The 22385-nt window shown below is 39.4% G+C and overlaps 1 protein-coding gene across 2 annotated transcripts in view; it reads right to left on the reverse strand.

Moving 5' to 3' along the window:
• The window catches only part of LOC109427861 (discoidin domain-containing receptor 2), a 961146-nt gene that overhangs the window by 925746 nt on the left and 13015 nt on the right, over positions 1 to 22385 (reverse strand). The window lies entirely within an intron of this gene.

Raw genomic sequence — 22385 nt, forward strand, 5'->3', positions numbered from 1 at the left:
AAATTTGTGAAGAAATCCTTGGAGGAATATCTGTAGGAATCACTGGTGGAATACCTGGAGGAATTCCTGAAAAATTCCTGGAGGAATTCCTGAAGAATATTCTTGAAGAATTTCTGAAGAAATCACTGGAGTATTTCCTGGAAGAATCTTTGGGGAAACTTCTGGAGGATTTCCTAAAGGAATCTTCAAAGAATTTCCTGAAGAGATTTTTCATGGAGAAATCTCTGGAGGAATCCCTTCAGGAGGGAAATCCCCTGGAGGAATATCTGGAGGAATCAGGAAGCAATTCCTGATAAAATCTCGGGAGAAATTCCTGGAGAAATACCTAGAGGAATTGCTGACATAATTTCTGAAAGATGTCCAGGAGCAATTCCTGGGGTAGTTCCTGATGAAATTACTGGGGATATTCCTGGAGAAATTACTGGATAAAATCCTGGAGGAATACCTGGAGGAATTACTAGAGGTATTTCTTTGGGAATTTCTGGAGGAACCTCTAAGAGAAATTCTCGGAAGAATTACTAGATGAATTTCTAGATAAATTCTGGGAGAATTCTATTTCTATTCTATTATTTTTCTGTTTCTGAAATCCTGAAGGAATTTCTAACGGAATTTCTGGAGGAATCCTTGAAAGAATGCCTGAAGGAATCTCTGGAGGAATCCTAGAAGCAGTTTGTAAAGAAGTCCCTGTGGGAATCCCTAAAAAATTACTGATGGTATTCCTCCAGGAATTTCCTGGAAGAATTTATGAAGAAATCCCTAGAGGATTTCCAGGCAGAATCCTTTGGAGGATTTCCTGGAGGAAACCCTGAAATTTTCCTGAGGGTATTCCTGGAGAATTTCCTGAAAGAATTTCTGAGATAATCTCCGGAAGAATTTCTGGAATAATTGCTGGAGAAATTGTTGACATAATTTCTGAAGGATGTCCAGGAGCAATTCTTGGATCAATTCCTAGAGAAATTTCTGGAGGAATTCCTGATGAAATTCTTGGGGTAATTCCTGAAGGATTTCCTGGAATAGTTCTTGGAGATATTCCTGGATAAAATCTTGGAGGAATTTCTGGAGGTTCTTTTTTTGGGAATTGCTGGTGGAATCCGTGAGGGAATCTCTGGAGGAATTGCTTCAACAACTTCTGGATGAGTTTCTGAAGTAATCTATGGAGAAGCTCTGGGAGAAATTTCCGAAAAAAATCCCCTGAGAAATTCACGGAGGGATTTCAAGAGAAATCTCTGGAGGAATTCCTGGAGAAATCTCTGAAAAAATCCCTGAAAAGTTTCTGGACGAGTTTTAGCGGAATTCCTAGAGAAATATCTGATCTGGAAATATCTAAAAACTAGAAATCTTCCAGAAGGTATTCCTAGAAAAAACCCTGGAGGAATTTCTGAAGCAATCCCTAATTTATGATGGTGTTCCTTGATTAATTCCTGGTGTAATTCCTGGAGGAATCCCTGAAAAATTCTTGAAGGTATTCCTGGAGAATATTCTTGAAGAATTTCTGAAGAAATCCCTAGGGTATTTCCTGGACGAACCCTTGGAGAAACTTCTGCAGGATTTTCTGGAGGAATCTTCAAAGAATTTCCTGAACAGATTCCATGGAGAAATCTCTGGAGGAATCCCTTAAGCAATTCCTGATGGAATCTAATGAGAAATTCCCGGAGAAATACCTAGAGGAATGCCGGAAGGAATTTCTAGCAGAATTTCTGGAGGAATTCTTGGATAAATCCTCGAGAGAATTCCTGAAGAAATCCTTGGAGGGATCCTAGAAGCAGTTTGTGAAGAAATTCCTGGGGGAATCCCTGAACAAATGCTGATGGTATTCCTCCAGGAATTTTCTGGAAGAATTTATGAAAAAATCCCTAGAGGATTTCCAAAAATATTCTTCAGAGGAACTTCTGGGGGATTTCCTGGAGGAATAATCGGAGGAATTCCTGGAGGAATTCCTGAAAAATTCCTGGAGGAATTCCTGAAGAATATTCTTGAAGAATTTCTGAAGAAATCTCTAGAGGATTTCCTGGTAGAATCTTTGGGGAAACTTCTGGAGGATTTCCTGAATGAATCTTCAAAGAATTTCCTGAAGAGATTTTTCATGGAGAAATCTCTGGAGGAATCCCTTCAGGAGGGAAATCCCCTGGAGGAATATCTGGAGGAATCAGGAAGCAATTCCTGAAAAAATTTCGGGAGAAATTCCTGGAGAAATACCTAGAGGAATTGCTGACATAATTTCTAAAAGATGTCCAGGAGCAATTCCTGGGGTAGTTCCTGTTGAAATTACTGGGGTTATCCCTGGAGAAATTCCTGGATAAAATCCTGGAGGAATACCTGGAGGAATTACTAGAGGTATTTATTTAGGAATTTCTGGAGGAATCTCTAAGAGAAATTCTCGGAAGAATTACTGGATGAATTTCTACAGAAATTCTGGGAGAATTCTATTTCTGTTCTATTATTTTTCTGTTTCTGAAATCCTGGAGGAATTTCTAGCGGGGGTATTCCACCAGGAATTTCCTGGAAGAATTTATGAAGAAATCCCAAGAAGATTTCCAGGTAGAATCCTTTGGAGGATTTCCTGGAGGAAACCCTGAAATATTCCTGAGGGTATTCCTGGAGAATTTCCTGGAAGAATTTCTGAGAAAATCTCCAGAAGCATTTCTGGAAAAATTCCTGGAGAAATTGTTTACATAATTTCTGAAGGATGTCCAGGAGCAATTCCTGGATCAATTCCTAGAGAAATTTCTGGAGGAATTAATGATGAAATTCTTGGGGTAATTCCTGAAGAATTTCCTAGAATAGTTCTTGGAGAAATTCCTGGATAAAATCTTGTAGGAATTGCTGGAGGTTCTTTTTTGGGAATTGCTGGCGGAATCCGTGAGGGAATCTCTGGAGGAATTCCTTCAACAACTTCTGGATGAATTTCTGGAGGAATCTATGGAGAAGCTCTGGGAGAAATTTCTGAAAAAAATCCCCTGAGAAATTCACGGAGGGATTTCAAGAGAAATCTCTGGAGGAATTCCTGGAGAAATCTCTGGAAAAATTCCTGAAAAAGTTTCTGGACGAGTTTTAGCGGAATTCCTGGAGAAATATTTGATCTGGAAATATCTAAAAACTAGAAATCTTCCAGAAGGTATTTCCAGAAAAAAAACCTGGAAGAATTTCTGAAGCAATCCCTAATTTATGATGGTGTTCCTTGATTAATTCCTGCTGTAATTCCTGGAGGAATCCCTGAAAAATTCTTGAAGGTATTCCTGGAGAATATTCTTGAAGAATTTCTGAAGAAATCCCTAGGGGATTTCCTGGACGAACCCTTGGAGAAACTTCTGCAGGATTTTCTGGAGGAATCTTCAAAGAATTTCCTGATCAGATTCCATGGAGAAATCTCTGGAGGAATCCCTTAAGCAATTCCTGATGGAATCTCATGAGAAATTCCCGGAGAAATACCTAGAGGAATACCGGAAGGAATTTCTAGCAGAATTTCTGGAGGAATTCTTGGATAAATCCTCGAAGGAATTCCTGAAGAAATCCTTGGTGGAATCCTAGAAGCAGTTTGTAAAAAAATTCCTGGGGGAATCCCTGAACAAATGCTGATGGTATTCCTCCAGGAATTTTCTGGAAGAATTTATTAAAAAAAATCCTAGAGGATTTCCAAAACTATTCTTCAGAGGAACTTCTGGGGGATTTTCTGGAGGAATCATCGGAGGATTTCCTGGAGGAATCCCTGAAAAATTTCTGAGGGTATTCCTGGAAAATTTACTGGAAGAATGTCTGAAAAAATTTCCAGAAAAATTTCTGGAAAAAAATCCTGGAGACATTGTTTACATAACTTTTGAAGGATGTCCAGGAGCAATTCCTGCATCAATTCCTAGAGAAATTGCTGGAGATATTCCTGAAGAAATTCTTGGGGTAATTCCTGGAGAATTTCCTAGAATAGTTCTTGGAGAAATTCCTAAATGAAATCCTGGAGGAATTGCTGGAGGTTATCCTTTGGGAATTGCTGGTGGAGTCCTTGAAGGACTTCTAGGAGGAATCTCTGTAGTAATTCCTTCAACAATTTGTGGATGAATTTCCGGGGGAATCTCTAGAGGAGCTCTGGGAGAAATTTCTGAAAAAATCGCCTGAGAAATTCCCGGAGGAATTTCTGAAGAAATCCCTGGAAAAATCACTAGAAAAGTTCCTGGAGGAGGTTTTAGTGCAAATCCTGAAGGAATGCCTGTGGCAATTCCTGGAGGGAATACTGAAAGATTTCTTGGCGGAATTTCTGGAAAAAATCCAGAAGGTATTCCTAGAAAAAATCCTGAAAGAATTTCTGAAGGAATCCCTGAAGGATTTCCTGGAGTAATTCTTAGAGGAATTCCTGAACAAATTCGTGGATGAATCTCTTAGGGAATTTGTATAGGAATACCAGAAATAATTCTCCAAGAAATCGCAGATGGAGTTCTTAAACAAATTCGGGAGGAATCCTTAGAAGAGTTTCTGAAGAAACTCCAGAAGGAAACCCGGAAGAAATTTGAAGAGGAATTACTAAGGGAATCCCTAAGCAGTTCTTGGAGGAAGTACTGAATCAATTCCTAAAAAAGTTCCTTAAAAATACAATGAGAAATTGCTGGAGGAACCCTAAAAAGAGTTCGTGGGAGAATCTTTGGAGGATGTTTAAAATAAGTTGTTTCAGAAAGAATCACAGAAGGAAGTCCCGAGTTAAGTCCTGCGAAAAATTCTTGGTGGAATCCCTAGGGGATATCCTAGAAGAATACCCGTAGAGATTAACGGAGGAATCTCTAGAAATACTCCGGGAGGAATCTCTATAAGAATTCCTGGAGGAATTTCTAGAGAAATATCTATACGCATTTCAATTCCCAGAGAATCCCTGGAATAATTCTTAGAGGAATCTCTGAAGAAATTCATGGAGAATTCCCAGTAAAAATTTCAGAAGAAATTTCAGATGGAATCCTTGGAGAAATCCTGAAGGAATACTAATAAGAGTTCGTGAAAGAACACCTTGGGGAATCCCTGTAGCAGTTCCTGAAGAAACCCCAGGAGAAATCCTGGGGAATTCCTAAATAGTTCTGCTGTAAACTAGTGTTATTGACAATCTTTGAGTCGGCTTAAATTAAAAAAAAAAAACTGTCGGCCAGGGGGGGGGGGGGGGACGGCCACCCCCCCCCCTGCCCCCCTCTGGCTACGCCCTTGAATCCAAACATCTTTTTCATATTACCCGTATTCATTAGCGGAGCCAGCATTTTCTTTTTTCTTACTCACTCTCCTAAACATGCAGGAAAATAAGCGAGATGAAAGAGGAGGCAAGCTGCTCCCTCTTCCATCTGTTTCTTTCTCGTGTATGTTTAGGAGAGTGAGTAAGAAAAAAGAAAATGCTGGCTCCGCCGATGCCCGTATTGTATAGTTTAGAGCTCAAAACTCTATAAAACAGCAACCATGTCGATTTCAAGCCGCTATCTTGCATCTTGGACCGCCATCATGGATTTTCTCATTACCATTTTTAGATTACGGTAAATATCGTCAACTGTGAGCAAGATTATCGAATTTGGCGTAATGGCTTCACATGATAGGGTTTTGTGCAGTTCCACTTCTGCCGGAGCGGGTCCGGATAACTTAAATGACCATAACTTCGGAAAGCCTGGACCGATCCGCACCATTTTCAATAGGAAACAATGGGACAATATTCCGCGTCGATTGCAACCAAGAGCGTTGCAATCGATTGATATTTACTATCTAAAAGTGAGGTGATCTATTTGTATACATACATACATACAAACATACACACACATACACACACAGACATCATCTCAACTTGTCGAGCAAAGTCGATTGATTATAATACTTTGCCCATCCGGGGGTTCTATTAAAATTTCATTTTTGGAGTGATCATATAGCCTTCGAAAAAATAACGATTGATTTCAAAGGTATTTGGAATAAAATTTGAAAATACACTGCTATCAACATTTTTGAGAATCAAATTTATTGTTTAAATTGTTGAAATAAAATCTGCAAATGCCTCCTAGAATTATTTGAAATAAATATTAAAACTGCAGAAGCAACCTCTATTGTCTGTTAGACTTCGTTTTATTGGATTATGATGGCCGAGTACATGGTACGGCTCTGAGCAGAGTTATCTGATTTTACGATATCGATTATCGGCTCCACAAACTAGCAACCTGAAAACTACCCGGACCGAACCAATTGATATTTATCGCTAATAAAACCTGAATGAGCTCTCCTTTTCAATTCTACCTGAGCTGTGATGCCACATTAGATCATCATAAATCTTAATTACGGACGTCAATCTTGATCAGCATTATCCCACGCTACGTTACGGGTGCTGTAGCAGTTGTCGTTGCCATCGTCGTCGACGTTGTTGCTCTCCAGTCAGCTCGGCATTCCCGGGAGGCTGTAACTCGCAGCCAGTAGCAACCACAGCCGCAGCATCGTGTTCACAACACATCTTTTACACAGCATCCAACTGCCATCGGCAGCCCAGCAGTCGAGAAGGTAACACTCAGCGATGTAAGTCACGTGCGGGTCCCAAGAAAAACCACTCTGGCTTCCGTTCCGCATTCGGTTTGAATCATTTATGTGGAATTTTCGTATACGCTGCCCTTCTTTTTACATTAGTAAGTGCCAAACCAAACTGAGGGCGACACCGACGACGACGACGACGACACAAGTGGCGCCTCGTGTAGCAACTTTTGAACTGTTACCACCAAAAACCACAATCCATTCATCACCCAGCTTTCGGTTCCTCCGTCCGGCCCTCTCGAAAAAGTCAAGCCAACTCAAAGCCGGATCCCACAAAACTATTTAACCGTGACCGAAAGAGTCCTTCTCCTTTATTTTCCTTTCCACACACGGCCCTAATGGGTCCCGTTTTCGACAACCGTGCGACAGAAAAAAGGAAGAATCCCGAAAACACACTACTGAATGAGGCTGGGCGGACGGAGTCAGGAGCCGCCGCGCCACAGCCGCACAAATCCCATAAGGTTAAGGGCGAAGTGACAATGGACGAAAATGAAAATGTGAACCAGATGTTCAATGTAGTGAATCATTATGAATAATGAATGAGGAACAAGGACTATCGTTGTCACTTTTGGTTGCTCGGTCTTCTCGGTTACCAGAACGTCCGTCGCCGAACTCGGCAGCACGGCACTCGAGTGATAGTGCGGAGAGGATGTACTTTGGAGTGCCACTTGCTTGGGTCGTACATTTTGAAATTCAGAATGGCAAATGAAAAAAGGAAAAAAAACTCAAATTGATTTATCTATTGTAATATCGAATCTTTCTCATACATATCAGAAACAAATTTTTGCAAGAAAACATTCACATGCAAGTTCAAATGACATTAAGTCATGTAGATTGAATAACTATAACAACGATATCCTGGGCTGCAAGTCGATAAGGAGAACGTCCAACATAGCTCTGGTCCTCACAAGTTCCTAACTCATGCTTCCACAGGTCAAGCGATGACAAAGACCGCCAGCTAAGAGTTGTGTGCTTAGCTGGTAGTGCAGCATGGGCACTGTTGTACTTCTGACTTCAGCTAGATTGAGGAGGTACGATCCGAGCGTCTGTTCACCAAGGAGGTGCGGCTCAAACAGCGTCTGTTCTTGCATCCAGGGCTGAGTAAGAAATACTGCATCACGTCGAAGTTGATCTGGTATTCTCTGAACAGCTTGTTTCATGGACAAATTATAACAAAGGAACTGTCATTGGTGATGTGTACATGAAGAGGATTATAACCTGGAAGGACTATATCGGATGACATGTAGAAAAGATAGATTCTCATGAATTTTGACTGAGTCTTCAGAGTGAGCATTTCTTCGAAGTTTTCAATACAGCCATTCCATAGAAAAACGATATAGTACATCTCCGATTGTTGTGAAACTTGGTGGGCTTGTAGTTCTTCGGAAATAATTAGACTCGTATTTTTTTATTTCGTAATTAGGGTGACCAATTTTCATATAGGGTGGTCAAAAAAATTAAGGTTTTTCAAAATTAGAAATTTTAAAAAAATCGTAACTTTTGAACCAGTTGACCAATTTTAAACTTTTTTTTTGTTTGAAAGCTATTGAACTGTAGTTTTCAGGAAAAAATACGTTAAAGGGGCTAAAATATAAAGAGTACTATAAAATATGCAAATATATTAGTTTTTTCATGTTTTCATGGTCTCGGGACCAAAGAGGTACCCTGGTTTTATACTTTTATCAGAAAATTCAGGAAATTTAGCGTAACATATCAAAAAGTCAGAGATGTATGTTTTTTAGTTTTTGAGATATGATTTTTTGAAAATAAAAGGTCAAATTTTCCCATACAAGACACTTTTTTAAATTTGATTATATTTTGATTCCTTATAATATTATGGATACCAAAACCACCAGGAATCACTTTAAAAAGCAAAATTCTGCATAGTTTTATGAGAGTTTGCAATTTTAAGCAATTTCAGAGTATCTAGTATTAAAATATACGACTCTCTATATTCAAAAAATCATATCTCAAAAACAAAACAACATACATTTCTGATTTTTTGATACGTTACGCCAAATTTCCTGAATTTTCTGATAAAAATATAAAACCAGGGTACCTTTTTGGTCCTGAGACCATGAAAACGTGAAAAAACTAACATTTTTGCATATTTTATAGTACTCTTTACATTTTAGCCCCTTTAACGTATTTTTCCTGAAAACTACAATTCAATAGCTTTCGAACAAAAAAAAAGTTTTGAAATCGGTCAACTGGTTCAAAAGTTACGATTTTTTGAAAAATTTTAGTTTTGAAAACCTTGATTTTTTGGACCAACCTATATGGAAATTGGTCACCCTAATGACGAAATAAAAAAATACGGGTCTAATTATTTCCGAAGAACTACAAACCCACCAAGTTTTACGACAATCGGAGTTGCACTATATCGTTTTTCTATGGAATGGCTGAATAACAAGTAAGTTGCTCACTCCACACTTGATAAGTAACCTAAGTGAGAGTTTCCAGAAGCGATTCTGGGAATATCTTCCAGAAACCCTTACAGGAAATTTTACCAGATATTAGCTAAAAACTAATCCAGGAGTTCCTAAAACATTGTACAAAACATTGATTTGTCAGTCCATCCAAAAATTCCAACAACAATTTTTTTCCTACAGATTGACAGATTATTTTAAAAATTCCTTCAAGTATTCCTCCAGAAACACTTTTTAGAATTCCTTCAGGAGTTCCTCTTGGAATTCTTTCAGAAACTCCTCCAAGAATCAATCTAGTACTTTCTCCAGGGACTGTTAAGGGTTTCCCTCAAGAATGCCTCGAGGAATTTCTTCCGGGATTCCTCCTGGAGTTTTTTTCAGGAATTCTTGCAGGTATTCTTCAAGGAGATCCTCCACGAATTTATCTTAGAATTCCTTCAGGATTTCTCCAAGGACTCCATCTGTAATTTCTTCAGGAATTCTTCCTGGGATTCATCCAGGAATTTCTCAAGGGATTCCTCCACGGATTTCTTCAGATATTACTCCAAGAATTATTCCAGGGATTTCTTTGGGAATTTCTGCAGGGATTCCCCTAAAAATTCATCTAGGGATTCCTTCAGAAATGCCTCTAGAGCCTCCATGAGCATTTCTAGAGATTCCTCCGTTAATCCCTACAGGCATTTCTCTGGGATATCCTCCAGGGATTCCTCCATGGATTCCTCCAAGAGTTACTGAAGGGCTTAACTCGGATAAGGGCTTCCTTTTGAAATTGCTTCCGGGATTCCTTCTGAAGTTTCTCCAGGAACTATTGTAAAGATTCCTCCAGAATTTCTCCAAGAACTCCATCTGTGATTTCTTCAGGAATTATTGCTGGTATTACTCTAAGAATTCCTTAAAAGATTCATCCACAAATTTCTTCAGGAATTCCTCTAGGAGTTTTTCCCGAGATTCCTCTGGGAACTCCTGCAGGAATTCATCTAGAGATTCCTCCAGAAATTCCGCCATTTCTTCAGGACTTCCTCCATTTATTCCTACAGAGATTCCACCTTTAATTGCTTCTGGGACTTTTCCAAGAATTTCATCAGGAATTCCTACAGAAATTTAATCAGGAAATCTTCAAGTAAATTTATGCAGACTCCTACAGGAATTTCTTCAAAGATTTCTCGAGGAATTACTTAAGGGAATCCTCCATGAATTCCACCAAGCATTCTCCCAGGCATTCTTCCAGGAAATTTTCCAGGCATTTTCCAGGGATTCCTTCTTGGATCCTTGCAGAGACTTTGTCCAGACTTTTTTTCTGCGATTTCACTAGATATTCCTCCAGGAATTGCGTCAGGGACTCATCCAGGAGTTCATCTTGGATTGCTTCAGGGATTCTTCCTGGGATACCTTTAGAAATTCATGCAGGTATCCTGGAGGATTTCATCCATTAATTTCTCCAGATTCTCCTCGAGGAATTCCTCTAGAAATATCTTCAGGGAAACCTCCAGGAATTTCACCAGAAATCAATCAAGGAATTCCTCTATAAATTATGTCAGAAATTCATCCAGGAATTCCTCCAGGAAATCCTTAAAAAGTTCTTCCGGGATTTTCTTTAGGAATACGTTCTAGGTTTTTTTTTAGGAATTCATGAATTCTTCCAGATTTTCCTCCAGAAATTGCTTCAGGGATTCCTCCAGGAACTCTTCAGGGGTTTCCAAGGATTTCTCCACGAAATTCTCCAAGGATTTACTCAGGGATTCCTACAGAAATTCCTTCGAGGATTCCTCCAGGAATTTCTCAGGGGATTTTTTCAGAAATTAATCCAGTAATTGTTGCAAGAATTCCTAAGATTCCTCCAGGAATTCCATCAAGGATTGCTCCAGCAATTCCCAAAGAAAACCTCCAGGAATTCCAAAAGGCATTCCAGCAGGATTTTATCCAGGAATTTCTCCAGGAATTACCCCAAGAATTTCTGCAGGAATTCCTCCAACAATTTCTCTAGGAATTGATCCAGGAATTGCTGTCCTTCAGAAATTATGTTCTGAATTTCTCCAGGATTTTTTTCAGAAAAATCTTCTAGGGTTTTTTGTCAGAAATTCTCCCACGAAATTCTCCAGGAATACCCTCAGGAATTTTTCAAGGATTCCGCCGGGCATTTCTCCAGGAATTTCTCCTGATATTCCTTCATGAATTGGTTCAAGGATTCCCCCAGGGATTTCTCCTCGAATTTCTCCAGGGATGCCTCCAGGAAATCCTTCGAAGATTTCTCCAGGGAATCCTCCAGAAGTTCCTCTAAGGATTCTTCCAGCAAATTCTCTAGGAATTTCTTCAGAAATTCTTTTAGGAAAATCTCCAGGAATACCTGCCGGTATTTTTCAGGGATTTCTTCAGTATTCCTCCAGGAATTCCTCTAGAGATTCCTCCTGAGATATCTTCACAAATTTCTTCAAGAATTCCCGCAGAGATTTCTTCAGAAATTCCTTCGAGGATTTTTCCAGAAATTCCGCCAGAAATTCCTCCAAAGTTTTTTTCACCCAGAATTTCTATAGAGATTTCTCTAGAAATGTATCCAGTAATTCTTTCAAGAATTCCTCTGGAGATTCCTCCAGGAATTTCATCATGGCTTCCTTCAGCAATTCCCCCAGTCATTCCTTCAGGATTTTATCCAGGAATTTCTACACACATTTTTTATAAAGGCATTTTTCAGGAATTCATTCAAGGATTTCTCCCGGAATTCCTCTAGGAATTCTGCTAGCAATTCCTCTAGGAATTCCACTAGCAATTCCTCCAGGAATTTCCCAAGGGATTTTTTCAGATATAAAAAAATAACAGAAATAGATATCGAAATCCCTCAGAATTCCTCTAGAGATTCCATCAGCAATTCCCAAAGGAATTGCTCTAGGATTTCTAGGAACCTCTAGGATTTTTTCCAGCCATTCCTCCAGGATTTTATCCAGGAACTTTTCCAGGAATTCTTCCAGGAAATACCCCAGGAATTTCTTCAGGAATTCGTCTAGAAATTTCTCCAGGAATTGCTCCTGGACATCTTCCAGAAACTATGTCAGCAATTCCTCCAGGAATTTCTTCAGGAAATTCTCTAGAGATTTCTTCATAGATTGTTCCTGGAAATTTCCAGGAATACTTTCAGGAATTTCTCAGAGATTCCTCCAGACTTTCCTCCAGGAATTCCTCCAGAGATTCGCCCAGGAATTGCTTCAGGGATTCCTTCAGGGATTTCTTCACAAATTTCTCCAGGGATATTCCCAGAGATGCTTCCAGGGAATCCTCTAGAAATTTCTCCAAGGCTTCTTCCAGGAATTCCTCCTGGAATTTCTCAATGGACTTTTTCAGAAATTGCTCCAGCAATTTCTTTTAGAATTCCTCTGGAGATTTCTCCAGGAATTCCTCCAGGATTTTTTTTTCTAGGGATTGCTCAAAGAATTCATCCAAGAAATTTCTCCAGGAATTCCTGGTGGGTCTTCCCAGGAATTACTCCAGGAATTTGTTCAGAAATTTCTCCAGGCATTCCTTTAGGATTCTCTCTAGAGATTTTCTCAAGAATTGCTTCAGGAAATCCTCCAGCAATTCCTTCGGGAATTTTTCCAAGGATTTCTTCTGAAATTTCTCTAAGATTTTATTTATTTATTTCATTTCGTCAACCGACGTAGACTAGTACATTATACATATACATATTTTTTTTCTTATTTCTTAATATTATAATTATGAAAAACATTGAAAAATATATAAAAAAAAATGAATTAAATTATGTAGTGTTTTGTTTTTTTTTAAGTGTTCCTATTTCTAATGGTACGAAAATATGTTTTTAAATTTTGCCTGGACATGGTAAAGTCAATCGTTTCGCAATGTTTATTATAAGCAACCATCATGCGATTTATAGGCCCAAATTTGGCGTAGTTTGTTCGGTGGTGGTTACTTGCGAAAGTATTCCGATTTCTTAATTGCCGAGAGGGTATATAAAAATTTAGTTTTGATAAGATTTCAGGCGAGTCTATACGATGCGAAACGATATCGTTTACGAATGAAATCATTGCGATTTCACGCCGCTCTTGCAGAGTTTGTATGTCAATAAGCATGCAGCGTGCTTTGTAAGACGGAAGTGGAAATGATGTCCAGCCTAATTTACGAAGAGCAAACAGTAGAAATTGTTTTTGCACTGATTCTAATCTTTCTTCGTGCGTGGTTGAAAAAGGAGACCATACAGTGCTGCAGTATTCTAAAATAGATCTAACATAGGCAATATAAAGTGTTTTAATTGTATATGGGTCATGAAAGTTATAGCAGAAGCGCTTAATGAACCCTAGCATATTATTAGCCCTGTGAATGATTGTGTTGTAGTGGTCAACGAATGTAAGTTTAGAGTCTAAGATTACTCCTAAATCCCTAACCCTTTCACATTTTTTCACATTCTTATTTCCTAATGCGATAGAGACATTCGGTGTTGTTCTTTTTCTGCTAAATGATATTAGATTGCATTTTTTAACATTCAGTTCTAATAGGCTTTTGTTGCACCATGTGTAGAATATGTTTATTTCATTGCGGAATACATTGATGTCTTCATCATTTCTTATTTCCAAAAAGAGCTTCATGTCGTCGGCATAAATTAACACTTTTAATTTCTTGAGAATGAAGGAAATATCGTTTACATAAATGATAAAAAGAAGAGGTCCCAAATGAGAACCTTGTGGTACACCGGAAGTGACTTGAATTGGTTTTGATTTGTATCCATCAAATTTAATTATTTGTTGGCGGTCACTCAGGTATGATTCAAGCCATTTCAGGTGACCTGGTTCAATTCCAATTTTCTGCAATTTGAAAAGCAGCATTGGTATGTCGATGCGATCAAATGCCTTACTAAAGTCCGTATAAAGAGCTTCCACGTGATTTCCATTATCCATTGCATTCAGTACATAGTCAACAAATTGAAGCAAATTTGTTGAAGTTGATCGGCCTTTAAAAAAGCCATGCTGCATGTTAGTTATTCTGTTTTTGATTTGTAGAAATAACTTTTTGTTGACAATTGCCTCAAATAGTTTTGGAATGCAAGAGATAATGGCTATGCCGCGATAATTACGTACGTCTGATTTACGACCAGATTTAAAAATAGGCACTAAAAAAGAGGTTTTCCATACTTTTGGGAAGTTTGCAGTATCGAGTGATATTTTAAAAAGCCAAAATAAAGGAGCAGTGAGCTCCTTAGCTAAATTTTTCAGAAATATTGGAGGAATTTTGTCAGGACCATGTCCTTTAGAGGCGTCCAAGTTTAAAAGTGCTTCAAAAATTTCATTTGGTTGAATTTGATTCACACCAACATTCCTAATAAAATCTGGGTAGAAAGCAAAGTAATCGCGGTCACGATCTTCTTCAGAAAAAGTTGTATAGATTTCCTGGAAAAAATCCGCAAATAGATTGCAATTCTTTTCCGGGTTGTCTCCAACTTTTTCGTCAAGATGCATAACGGATGGAAAATTGTCAGATTTTAATTTGCTTTTTACGTAATTAAAGAAGTTCTTTGGGCAGGACTTTATTTCGAGTTCAGTTCTCGTATTATATTCTTCAAATGCATTATTAATTTCAAAATTTAATTGGTCGCATATGTTCAAATATTTAGCTAAATTTTCATCAGTTTCATATTTTTTGTAAATTTTGTGTGCTTTTTGTTTGCGATTTTTCAGATTTTTGATTTGTTGATTATACCATATTGGATATTTTGAATTTATATGACGACGTTTCGTTTTTATTGGAGTTTCTTGCCCAATAATTTCATTTAAAATTCTGTAGAATTCTTCTACGGCAGATTCGGCATTTCCTTCATTCTTAAGAATAGCTTGCCAATCTACACTACTTAATTTACATTTTATGTTTTCGTACTTCGCTAATTTGTATTCAAACACTTCCTCATATTCGCAGTCGTTGGGGATTTTGTGCTCATGTATGAACAAAGAATATTCGATTGCTGTGTGGAAAGCTTCATTTTTCCATAATGGAGACAATGATTCGCTGACACAGAAGTCGTCAAAGATATTCGTTAATAAAAAGTCTAGGTAGCAATTTTGGCGTTTTTTTATGTGATTGATTTGGTTTAGACCTAAATTTGCAGTTTTGTCAAAAATAAATTGCAAGGTTTCATTCTCCCCAACGACTGGGAGTAAAATACTTTCATTTTCAGAGTCCAAAATGAAATCAGCATTACGTTGATTAAAGTCCCCGTATATGTGGACCTTAATCTCGGGAGGAAGTTCAGACATGATTTGTTCAGCACATTGAAAAAAGTTTTCGTATGTAGTTTTGTTCGCATGGTCTGGTGGAAAATACACTGAGGCGAAAATATGTGTTTCACCTGCTATGTGAGATTTCACCCAGACATGCTCAAATTCTTTAAATTTAGATGTGTTCATGATTTCTGAATCAAAATTGGCCGAAATAGCCACGAGAACTCCTCCTCCTGATTTCCTCTGGGACTCATGAAAATTTCGGTCGTTTCGGAATACATTAAAAGCACTTCCAAAAATTTCTTCGCTTCGAACACTTTCATCCCAGCTTGTCTCAGTTGCCAATACTACCGAGAAGGATGAGCCTAATAAATTTTTTTGGATTTCTTGTATTTTGGCTGGACTTTTCATTCGATTGAAATTTTGACAATAAATCAAAATTTCGGTCGAGTTGTTTTTTGTCGAAGAAGTAGTTGGAAGTGTGTCGGATTGTGAAATATTTAAAATACAGTCAGATTGAGAATTACCCGTTGATGGTTCGTCATGAATTTCTGCTTCCAAAGAAGGCGTCGTTATTTCCGAAAATGTGGGACGGGAGAGTAAAATTTGTTGGCACTCTCGCGTAGGTGCTGCAATCGGTTGGTCCTTTCGCTGGTCAGGAATCGTCCGTATGATAGCAAGTCAGCTGCCGCTTCAGTTGCATCCACTCCATACTCTTGATGAACTTCGACGAAGATGCGATTTAGATGCTCTGGAACCGTAGGCAAGCCTTCCGATGCCAGCAGCATTCTAATGCTTGTAGATGTCATGCCCTCTACACAGACCGTTGTAGGCTGGTCTTTCATGTAGGCAAGATATAAGCGGACAATTTTCATAATTTTTGGGTCACGCAGTCTGGCCTTTAAAAAGCGCCCATCACCTTGCACAGATTGCTGCGTCAGGCGTACAATGGGTGGACGCATTGGATCAAATTCGAATTGACCGTCTGTGCTTTCAGTTGAAGGTGCTGAGTGGAAGTCATTTTGATTGCCAGTCGTTTGTTGTGGCATGTGCGGGCTTGGATGCTGCTGGATATTGTTTTTGCGCAGTGGTTGTAGTTGTTGCTTCTGGTTGCTAGTAGACTGTTGATGACTGTTGGATGATGATGGCTTCTGATTAATTGTTTCACCTTTTTCGAAAGTGATAAAAGATTTTGCAGCAGATATAGAAAGCGCTGCAATTGGGTGGTCTGTGGATTCTGGAGGGCTGGAGAATTGACTTTTGGCCATATTTAATAACTGCTTGTCTGTTTTTTTGTTGATTGTGGTGTTGTGGTCGCTATTGTTGTTGTTGTTGTTGTTGTTGTTGTTGTTGTTGTTGTTGTTGTTATTGTTGTTGTTGTTGTTGTTGTTGCTGTTGTTTTTGTTGTTGTTGTTGTTGTTGTTGTTGTTGTTGTTGTTGTTGTTGTTGTTGTTGTTGTTGTTGTTGTTGTTGTTGTTGTTGTTGTTGTTGTTGTTGTTGTTGTTGTTGTTGTTGTTGTTGTTGTTGTTGTTGATGATGTTGTTGCTATTGTTGCTAGTATGCTGCTTACGACGTCTCTTATTGCGAGGCATCTTTTCAGCAATTTTGGCATCAAGCTTAGACCAGTCTCTGCGCCAAAGCAGTTTTCTGCCGCTGTCTATAAACCGCCAACCACTGTCTGGTGGCTGTGAAACACGCATTTTCGCTCGACGTTCAGCAAAGAGCTCAGCAATAGCATCGCGCTTTGGTGTTGCAGGAGGTGATTGACGAGTGTTGCTTGAAGAATTAGTTAGTGGTACTTCTGCTAACTCTTCCGCCAATGTTTGATTAGCCTGCGGTGAGCGATTTTCTGAGCTGCTCTCAAGAGCTTCGACAACAGCGGATACAGATTTAACCTCATTTAAAATTTCCTTGGATAGAGAAAGTAGATGAGGTAGTTCCAAAATTTCATGTGGGCTTCTTTCCGCCTGTATAATTTCTGTTACTGCTGCGGTTGCAGCTGATTTGGCTAAAGATACTAAGTCATTCCTGACCGAGTCAATTATTTGCGGAAGTGGGTCAATTGGATGCCCCGGTGAGTTCGTTGCGTTAATTGTTTTTACGGCTGCTTCTTCAGCTGCTGACTGTGCAGCCTTCTGAATAGCCCTGGTGAGCGCTGAAGGTGTGTCGCAGAGTGCTGATATTTGATTCTTTATTTCTGTAGCGCTGTTTTTGCTACTACTAGTAAGTACAGATATATTCTGTTTGATAACATCAAACAGTTTTTCCACGCGCTCAAGCGTTTCGTCATGGATAGCGCTAAGTGTTTCGAAGTTTGATTGCAGCTTGTGGTTTGCTGCCAGACTGGATTCAATGCTGTCCTTTATGTTGGCGAAAGACGTTGCCAATTGTTTCAGGTTCAGCTCGGGGGTGAAGTTTTCTTGACAATCCTGGCAAAGAGGCAGCATAAAGGTCCGCAGAACTTCTTCGTGATGTCGTTGTGCTCCTACACAAGCTGCGTGGAATTGCCGGTTACAGTTTCCGCGACAACGCCATAGGAAGCGGTTGTCAGTCAGCATGCAATTAATTATACCACACTTCATTGCACTCGCGGTGGGTAAAAAAAAAAATAAAGTCACACACGGCGGCGGCGATTCGCGTGAGGCGAAAAGTAGAGAAAAAAAAAATACTAACGCAGGTTCGCGTACGGACGGACCCGGGGTCAAAATAAATAATAAGTTAAGTTTTAAAAATATTTACAAGCGCGCTGTTACGCACGTCCGAACTCAAAGGTGGTTCGACTAGACCTCCAGGAAATCCTCAAGAGATTTCTTCTGAATTTTATATAGGGATTCGTCCCAGAATTCCACCCGGAATTTCTCCAGAACTTCCTCCAAGTAATCCTCAAGAAATTTATCTAGGATTTCTTCTAGGTTTTCTTCATGAGATCTTTTCAGATATTTCTCTAGGTATCCCTCCCACTTAAACAGGAATTCCTCTAGGTAGACTTTCAGAAATTCTTCCAAGAATTCCTCCGGGCATTCCTCTAGGGATTCTACAGGGTTTCCTCCAGGCATTCTTCCAGGGATTGCTCCAGGATTTTCTCAAATGATTTCTTTAGAAATACCTCTCAGGTTCTCTTCAAAAATTCATGCAGGAGTTCCTTCGGAAATTTCAGAAATCTTTCAATCATCTTTTCAGGAATGTACCCAAGAGTTTCTCCAGAATTACTGCGTACTGCGATCGAAAAAAAAATAGTTTATTGACCGATTCAGGCAGAGAAATTCCTTCTGAACTGCAAACAGCCCTCAAGTAAAGATCCCTAATCTTCCAGAAATTGATCACCGCTACCAGCACACTAAGGGGATTCAGGTGGCCAAAAATCGAAAATTGACTTTATTCAATTTGAGATTCAGGTTCGGTAGTTGGAAGTAGACCACTTGGACCAGTAAACCCTAGAATATTAGTTTGCTAATCCCTATACTTATCGAGATATTAACAGCAGAATTAGACGAATGACGTATCAGACGTAGACATGTTGCTTGTAAAACTAATAAACGATGCCACATCAAAAAAATATTTTTTTCCCATACAAACCGTTCCATACAAAAAAAGTTTCGCTGAGTTTCGCTTCGGGACTACTTCTATGTCTTTGTTTAGGATCCCTGGGAGGCATTGTAATCAAATTTGGCTGCTACTATCTGTTATTCTGCAATTCCAATCATGTTGTCGGCGATGATTGAGATATGGCTACATAAAATCACCCTATTGGCCATTAAGTACCTCTGAAGAAACATTTGGTCGTTATGGCCACTTTTATCGGTAGATCAATCATAGTGCAGTCTGAATCTGGTCTTGAATCTCTTAGCGAAGCGTGTTTTTACGAATTGGAATCCATTTTGTAACTAGAAACAGATATCCTTAAACGCCTAAAAGTATGCAATGCCCTTGTAATCTCATGCTGTTTGAAACTGTCGTGTTGAAACAACCTGTTTAAAATGTTTTTCATAGTTTTCAGGCATAAATCCGACGAATAGGAGCAAGACATTATACAATTAACGCTAAAATATTTTTGGCCACCTGTTTGTATGGAGCCGCCCCATAGTGCAGCACCACGTTGATTTATGTAGACCAGGCGAGCTTATTTAACGTATTATACAAAACACAACAGCTTGACTGCTGAAGGGTTTAATAATGCTTTCAGAATATAATGTTATATTAAATTTCACCGTATTCCATATAGTTATAAAAGCTAGTAGGTACAAATTTGCTAAGGGTGCTTGCCCCTCCCTGAATTGGAATTTTGGAAAAAGTTGTTCAACTAGAAATGTTTATAAATGAACGTAAAACTTGGTCTAAGTCCTTCTCGGATAATGTAATCAGTATCACTCTAGCAATTTGAGATACGAGAGCTCTTTACAAAATCTGCCACTCTTATAAGATTTTGGATACACTGGAAAGTTAATGAAAACATAAGTAAATTTCGTACCCATTTCACATGTAAGAAAGGTAGAACCTTCCTGTGCACTTTTGGACAGTAGTTCAGTAAGACCAGCAACGTTTGCCAATAGATAACAGCAACCGAAACGTGAGCACATAAAAAGCACTTAAATTCACCCCCAGAGCTCACACACGTTTGGTTTGGTGGTGGAGGCTATCGGTTTCTGGTTCTCCTCGACAACCGAACCGACACCCGACACGGTCGGTGGTGCTGCATCGATCGTCGCAATAAAGGGAAAGCGAAGAGGATTCAACTATTCAACCGTAACGACACATGAGGGTGAGCTGAGCAGAGCAGAACAGACTTGAACAGAGTATGTACAGCGAAAGCCGAATGCAATTTTGAAAATTGAAAAAAGAAGTGCACCAAAACGAGATCCAAAAACCATAAATTATGGTTTTTACAAGTTCTACACATGCATTTTATTTTATTGCACTTTTAAATCGTTTTGTTCGCTGGTGAACATCTTTTGTGTTTGCACAACAGTGAAATTGGTGAGGGCCGCCGCAGTTGCAGTCCATCGACTGCTGCTGGGGCGCTGGGAAAGAGTCCTGCTGCTGCTGCTGCTATTGCTGGGTCGTGTTGGACAAATTTCACGCTCCAAGTTCGGACGACTGAGTGTTGTTTCATGCGAGAGTTGTGTCCCTTTTACGAACCAACGAACGGCGACGGACTGCATATGGGTTCATGTAAATGTCACGGTGACAGTGAATGAATGTGAGTTGTAATTTATTTTTTTGTAACTGTCACGCAAATGAGATTAACAATGAAAGAGGAGTGTAAAAGTACAAATCATTTACTTTTTCTCGCTTGAAAATTGCTACAATATAAACTTTTTATCGATACAGATTGAAAGAAATTGGCAGAAAACCAGCGATTCGGTAATGATCAGCTTAAAACTTACCAAAGTCATAATCCACCATAAAGCAGATTGTGTGAACATCATAAAAGTTCGCCTTTCAGGAATCAACCACCAGATCAGCATCCATTCGCATACTTCCGTCGTAATTTTCCGCAGTCCGTCTGCATCACGAAACGAACCCACCCCAACCGACCACTGCGTGTGAATTTTATCAACTTCACCGCAAGAAGACAATTTACACAATGATATGTTTACGACTTTGGAAGTGGAAAGTCATAAAAAAGTAACATTCAAATATGGGCAAATTTATGACAGCCAAAACGATAGCTTAAGGAATACCCCAGACAAGAATAAAAAAAAATGTGAGGAAGAACAATCTTGCGCGGAACCCAAACATCAGGTGAAGAACTGAAGCCTGAGGAAGAAGGTGCAATAGACGAAGAGACACGGAAAACAGAACCAGACAGCACCTAAAACACCGAAAGATGATGATGATGGAATGATGGTGTTTAAAGAGATGTTTAAACGGGGAATAACAGAGGTCCCACCTTAACAACCAGCAAACATCAAACATAAAACGATCGTCCGGTCTCCGTCTGTCTGGTCTGTATAGTGGAAAGTCGTTGGCGTTCATCGTTGTTCGTCATAATGAAATTATTCAATTAATTTACGATTTGTTCCTGTGTTTCTTTCGGAACGACGACGACTGCTAGCTCCTCGATCATATCCACGACAACGAGAACGACGTCGACGTGATGTCGTAGTCGCGGTGACGTTGAACGGAGGTTATCGTTACGTCTTTTTGTTTATTTCAATTTGATGGCTCTTTCTCCGCAGCGAAAACAGCTACAGACAGCATTGGAAACGACGAAGATGCGACGGAAGGAGGAACCCTGAAACCCATGCACTTCCTCTCGTTCCGTCTATTTGATGGTTGGTGGTGCGCTTTCGCCTCGCTTTGATTCCGTACGAACGAACGAGAAGTTGGGCGGAACGGAAATTCCTACGATGATTTCACTTTACACACGTGCCACGTGCCTCTTCCGCTTCCAGATGATTAAGTGCAGACAATGCGATGTAAAGTCGAGTGTTTTCGGTCTGTTCGATGCAATTAATTTTAATGTGCGTTGCCAGGGATTGGAGGGGAATTGCGTTTGATTGCTCAAGACGACTCATTAGGACATAAATTGTATTTGAGACACTTGTTGTTAAGGGTATTGCGGAAACGTTTATATGAGACAGTGCTTATGATATAAGTTTCCGATTTTGTAAATATTGATTTTAAAATAATGTAAACAATATGCTCAATGTAATCCTATTTCCACATTGTTTTACACAGACGCGCTTGTAACGCTGAAATGATCTTGGAGCATTTAAGAAGGCCATCGAGCCCAAAGGTCTCGCTTAAACATGTTTGGCGCAATAGTAGAGGCGAGAGCTCTCGCTACTGTAGCGACTCTTCAATGCAAAACCTTGATGAGATCTTGGATACTGAGCACGGAGGATCCCCTCACAGCACTGCGGCAAGAGTGCGATGTGCTTTTTGGCCACCGCACCTAAGAACGATTTGGATGTCCATACAGGAATCAGTCCATACAAAGAAGCAACGAAATAAGAGCTATGATTGGAAATTCGGTATCTGGAGCATCAGGACCTATGGAGAATATAAAAAACACGACGTTAAGGTTGTCATCGGTTAAAGCAACGTTCAATCGGAAGGGATCACTGTTTCCATCCAGACATACTGGTATGGAGAGTCTTTGCTCTGCAACAGACGAAAAAACTTGAAGTATTTTTAGGCAAAGTACGTTTAATTGGCAAATTGAGAGATAAATTTGTGAAAAAAAAAATCCACTTGTTCTGATGGGATTCGAACCCACGAC

The sequence above is a fragment of the Aedes albopictus genome, chromosome 2, assembly GCF_035046485.1.
Source record: "Aedes albopictus strain Foshan chromosome 2, AalbF5, whole genome shotgun sequence".
Classification (NCBI taxonomy): Eukaryota; Metazoa; Arthropoda; class Insecta; order Diptera; family Culicidae; genus Aedes; species Aedes albopictus.